General features: G+C 45.9%; 2 pseudogenes; both read right to left on the bottom strand.

The window, feature by feature from the left end:
* Nucleotides 1-1,558: 1,558 nt before the first annotated feature.
* On the bottom strand, nucleotides 1,559-3,035 carry LOC102263008 (annotated as a pseudogene).
* Nucleotides 3,036-3,426: 391 nt separating this feature from the next.
* Nucleotides 3,427-6,107, bottom strand: part of LOC106726520 — a 5,848-nt pseudogene continuing 3,167 nt past the window's right edge.

Genomic DNA, 6,107 nt, shown 5'->3' on the forward strand with positions numbered 1-6,107 from the left:
AAGGAGAAGGAGGAGAAGGAGAAGGAGGAGAAGGAGAAGGAGGAGAAGGAGAAGGAGGAGAAGGAGAAGGAGGAGAAGGAGAAGGAGGAGAAGGAGAAGGAGGAGAAGGAGAAGGAGGAGAAGGAGAAGGAGGAGAAGGAGAAGGAGGAGAAGGAGAAGGAGGAGAAGGAGAAGGAGGAGAAGGAGAAGGAGGAGAAGGAGAAGGAGGAGAAGGAGAAGGAGGAGAAGGAGAAGGAGGAGAAGGAGAAGGAGGAGAAGGAGAAGGAGGAGAAGGAGAAGGAGGAGAAGGAGAAGGAGGAGAAGGAGAAGGAGGAGAAGGAGAAGGAGGAGAAGGAGAAGGAGGAGAAGGAGAAGGAGGAGAAGGAGAAGGAGAAGGAGAAGAAGGGGAAGAAGGAGAAGAAGGAGAAGAAGGAGGTTTTGAAATCCTCATCCTGGTAGTCAAAACGATGGCCAAAGACCACAGAGCAGAAGATGTTGGAGACAGAGTGGTGAATGAGGAAGGTGGGGTGAAAGGGTGTGCCTGTGCGGAGACCGCAGCTAGAGCAATCTCTTCCCAGCACACATCTGACCATATCACTCTCCTGCTCAAAATCATGTCATGGCTCCCCAGTGCCCTCAAGACACAGTTCAAGTTTTTAATATGAATCAAAGGATCTCACATTGTCTGGTCCCTCCTCATCACTCCAGCCTTGCCTCTCACTACCTCCTCCCACTCTATAGGCTCCAAAAACATGGAACCTTTCCCAGTTACTCCAGAGCACCAAACTCCCTCATCCCTGGATCTTTTACCTTTCTGCACTTCTCTCATCTTCCTAAACTGACTCACTTCTACTCATCCTGAGCTCAAACCTTTCCAGGAAGCCTTCTCTAAACCTCCCTCCTTGTCTCGGTCTAGATCAGTGGTTCTCAACCTTCCTAATGCCGCAACCCTTTAATACAGTTCCTCATGTTGTGGTGACCCCCAACCATAAATTATTTTCGTTGCTACTTCATAACTGTAATTTTGCTACTGTTATGAATCATAATGTAAATGATATGCAGGATGTATTTTCATTGTTACAAATTGAACATAATTAAAGCATAGTGATTAATCACAAAAACAATATGTAATTATATATGTGTTTTCTGATGGTCTTAGGCGACTCCTGTGAAAGGGTCGTTCGACCCCCAAAGGGGTCGCGACCCACAGGTTGAGAACCACTGGTCTAGATGAAGAAACTGAGGCCCGGGGAGGACAGCCACTTGCCATAACTTACACACGGTAGTGTCAGCTTTTCATCCAGGCGTAGAGGACTCCAGGGCATAGGTTTGAAGCCTCTGTACCGGGAATACTTTAATTGTGGCCCAGGCACCCTTAGCGTTTCAGTGGTCTGTGAACTTGGATGGAAAACAAAATTGCATCTTTTTCACTAATCTCTATCAGAAAGTTAGCCTTTCCTTCAGTTATGAAGGCAGGTCACAGTGACGGTGATATCAGTAGTGGTAATCAACTTTGCCACCAATGGAAACCACAGATAATTTCATGGCACATTACAACTTTAGGTCTCGAAATATGTAGACTCATCACCACTCTCTACAACCACACCACTATCTAATCCCAGAGCTTTTTCATCCTCCCAAAAGATAATCTTTCGTCCATTAGGCAGTCACTCCCCATTCTCTCCTCCCCGTCCCTGACATCACCCTATGTACTTTCTGCATCTGTGGATTTGCCTAGTCTGCATATTTCATATAAATAGAATCACAATATGTGACCTTTTATGTCTGGTTTCTTTCATGAATTTAATTTTATGCAGTTGTCCAAGGCAGCATAGTGCATTGTAATGTGTAAATGGGCAAAAGAGGATTTGTAGCAAACCTTTCTGTGCACAAATTGGTATGGGGGCGGGGAAGCAATGTTTATTGAGCATATATTATGTCCCACTATATATATTCTTTATACACCCTTTATTTAGGATTTCCACTATTCAGGTTCACAGGACTATCTACAGAAACACTGGGTCCACATGCGGCCGACATGATCAGAGACAATTCACCCCCTCCCTGCGCTGCTTCCGGCAGGCCCAAGGGAACATATAGTCTTTGTCTCACAACAAAAACTCTATACATGCAAGTAAAAACAAAACAAAATAAAAACAAAACAAAAAACCAATTAATGACTATCTACAAGGCTAGCTCTTTGTAGAGGCTGCAGGTTCTGGAGACTGAAGAAATTCGTACGGGTCATGGGTCACCTCTGGCTGCTCACCGACACTGAGGCGAGAAGGGCTTCCCAGGTGGTGCTGATCCCTGTCAGAGGTGTTAGACAGGGAGCTGAGGTTGTACGACGGCGCCGCTACGCTCTGCTTGCGCCTCATGCAGATCCTGTAGGAGCTTTGTCGTCTCGTCCAAGTTCAGATGGCTGTCATCATGGTCCAGCTCCTTCTTCTCTTTCCCCAGAGAGCTGAGCATGGAGATGTCCAAAGAGACGTCAGAATACGACTTCATTGACGTAAAATCCAGCACAGAGCCACCATCTCCTAGGGCAGTGATGGCGAACCTTTTGAGCTCGGCGTGTCAGCATGAAGGTTTTAAGAAAAACCCCAACTTAATTCTGGTGCCATGTCACATATAGAAATTTTTTGATATTTGCAACCATAGTAAAACAAAGACTTATATTTTTGATATTTATTTTATATACTTAAATGCCATTTAACCAAGAAAAATCAACCAAAAAAATGAGTTGGCATGTCACCTCTGACACGCGTGTCAGAGGTTTGCCATCACTGTCCTAGGGAGTCCCCAGGCTTTACTTCATCTGGTGGCTTCATCATGACATTTCTCCTCTGCCTCAGCTGGAAGAACGTCCAGGAGTGGTCTCTGCCTGTGATCTGGTCCAGAAGGTCATCCACCATTCTCTTGCTGTAGCTCCCAGCATCCTTCACAAATTCCTGCAGGCTCAGTGCACACTGCACACTCGTCTCATCTCCATAGGCAGAATACAGAAGCTCCGTTTCGTCTGATTTCAAGTCTCCAAATACAGAATTATTATGCATTGAAAGTGCAGTACTGGCACTTGAGAGAAATGTGACTTTGCTCCTTCTCTCATCTTTGAAGCCCAGAGTGGTGACGCTGAAGCCGGGGAGCAGCTTGCTGTGCTGTCAGTCAAGCTGCAATCATTTCCTTCTGGCTCAAACATGCAGCTGATGACTTCTCTACTCGGCCTTTTGGATTTCTTAGCAGTTTCTACTTGTACAGGTACAACTTCGGGAACTGGTTCCTCAACAGCTGTCTCTTCATTGCCCAGGAGAGCTGCCTGTTTGCTCATCATCTTAAAGCCTGCGTGAAGGATCTTCTTAGATAACTTGTAGTACACAGTGTCTGGTCTGTTGTATGTCATTGCATTATCACACATCAGTTTGAAATCTGCCTTAAATTCTGTGACTGATTAGCCATGATTTTGTCTTTCATTGTGCCAAAATCCATTGGATGTTTTATTATCATTGAGTATCCAGGAGCAATTGCATCCGTGACAGGAAAAGCCAAAAAACCCATGAGGACCTTTTCTCTGGAGCTGGCGGAGGAAATGGTCTAGTAGTTGCTGAATAGGCATGCTCTCATTTTCAGCTGGCTGTGTCCCGCACGCTTGGACTGGCCGATCGGGAGATGGCTCCACCTCTACCTTCTTCCCAGGATCCAAGTCATCAGCCTCTCCCTCTGTGTTGCAGTGTTCCTTTTCCCGTTTCTGTTTCTTCTCTTCCTTTTGTTTCCTTCTTTCTTCATTGTCCAGATATTTCTCCTTCTCTGACTTTTTCTTCTTCTTTTCTTTGTGCCTCTCTTGCTTATGGTCTGACCTGTCATCGTAGTAACTGGAATTGTGGCCAGATCCAGAGAGTTCAGTCACTTCACTTCCTCCAACCTTGAGAACCGGCTTCAGGGGCTTCTCCAAAGGTTTGTCTGCATACTCCTCGTAGGAGGAGCACCACTCGGTCTTGTGCTTCTTGCCCATGGTGGCGGCGGGGCAAGGGTGCAGGGCCAAGGGTAGCAGCAAGTGGGGGCTAGAGCATGGACGCCGCCCAGCGGCCCTGGCTCTGTGCCCGCCTCACCCTTGGAGGTCATGGGGCCGCCTACATATATTAATTGACTGAAATTTCACAGCATTCTTGGGGATGGGGCGGTGGGTGAGCATAATTATTCCCATTTTACAGATGAGCAAAGAGAGGTGCAGAGAGACTAACTCACCATTCGGTTGTTATGCAGACAGTGCTGGGGCTTGACCCCAAGTCTTTTGCCTCCAGTTCCCAGGCACTTAACCACTGGGTGGTGATGCATCTGGCAGGGAATTGGATGTGAGGTGACCCAGAGCCCTGCCCTCCCTCCCACACCCCACCAGGCTTCACCATCTTCCTGGTTGGTCCTCTTGGAAATGGTCAGCTCTGGGTGCCCTCTGAAGGTGGCTGCCTGTTCTACCAGAGCCTCATAAAGCACCTCATAGCTGCATAGCAAGACTACCAGGGTCGGGCCCAGGCGCACCATGAACAGGTGAACAGTGTTGATGTTCTTTGTGAATGGTGATGCTGAGATGAGCCGGACATGCAGGACACAGAGAAGCAGAGGGCTACCGCTCGCTCAGGTGAGTAGCAATGCCCCCAAAGCCCTCATGGCTTTTATTTGGGGAGTACAGCAAATAACAATGGAGTACGGCAAGTGACAATGATTAATAGGCATGCTTATGAGATCATCAAAGCTAAGTTATACATTACACTATTAATTTCCTATGTTATTCAAAGACCCTTTCCACCTGCAGTGATTGTTCAAGATTGGCATAAAGATTCTGAACGGTTATAGAGTTCTCAATAGAAAATTGATAGTGAAATCGATGAATAATTAGCCGATCTTGAACAATCAGTAGTTTTATTGGGGGACCAAATTATTAGTTTGCAAAGGCGATTACAAAGTTAAGTTATACATTACACTATTGTAGACCGGTTTGCGCAGCTAACCATCCAGAGAGGACAAACAATTGAACTTTCCATGCCCTCATGGACTATTTATCACGTCAAGGAAAGTCCTGCCTCTGAACAATAAGTCTTGCGTGCAAGACTTTGTTCTGACGCGGCCTGCTTGCAGGCTCCCGCCTTTTCCTGGCAGAACGTTCTCTTCTAGTTAACTTCATTCCGCTTGACCTCTACATTTTCCCCATTTTTAGTTTTGCTGCAGGTTTGAATCATGACAGAGAAGATAGCAAAGCTGTTTCATTATAAGGTGTAGGGGTGACACATAAACCAGCATGGTTCCAATCACACTTTAACTGTAATCGCCTTTGCAAACTAATAATTTGGTCCCCCAATAAAACCTACTGATTGTCAAGATCGGCTAATTGTTCATCGATTTCACTATCAATTTTCTATTGAGAACTCTATAACCGTTCGGAATCTTTATGCCAATCTTGAACAAAAGTAGCAGTTTGGACTGATCGCTGTAATGCTACCCCAGCTGTTGCTACAGTTGCTGTTATTGCAATTAACCTGAGAATTACAGCGATTAGCATGCCAATAAATTTTTTTGACCTCTTCAATATTCCTTCCGCAATGGCATAGAGAGCTTCAGCTAGAGAACTTTCCTGCCATCGTCGATCTATCTGTACAAGTAACCATACTCCTGTTCTGGCTCGCAATAGATACAAGCTCTCTCTACTGTGATTAAAAGGTACAGAGTTATTTACACAAGTTAACAAGGTACAATTAAAACAAGATATTTCCCCAGTAGTTTGAGTCCATTGAACTGGTCCTTTCAAGGATTAGTGGTGTTTTTATCCACACTCAACTAGGCTTGATTACCAAATTGCAGACAATGATCACCCAGTTCTAGACACACAGGTATTCCAGGAACTCCTGTCGAATAGTTGTTCATTCTTGTTCCTTCTTCTTCTGGTTTCAAAGGCCCACGATCTTCAAAAGGTCCAGGCACCCAATTAGAGTCATTAGCTACAGGGCCTTCCATGGGCAGTCACAAGACGTTCCCCTTCCTGGCATAGGCGCTTCACCTGTCCCCATGTAGGTAGAGGGGTGTTTCGGGTGCGAGGCAACGGCACGCGAATTGTTTGTCCTCTCTGGATGGTTAGCTGC

The sequence above is a fragment of the Myotis brandtii genome, unplaced genomic scaffold, assembly GCF_000412655.1.
Source record: "Myotis brandtii unplaced genomic scaffold, ASM41265v1 scaffold277, whole genome shotgun sequence".
Lineage (NCBI taxonomy): Eukaryota > Metazoa > Chordata > Mammalia > Chiroptera > Vespertilionidae > Myotis > Myotis brandtii.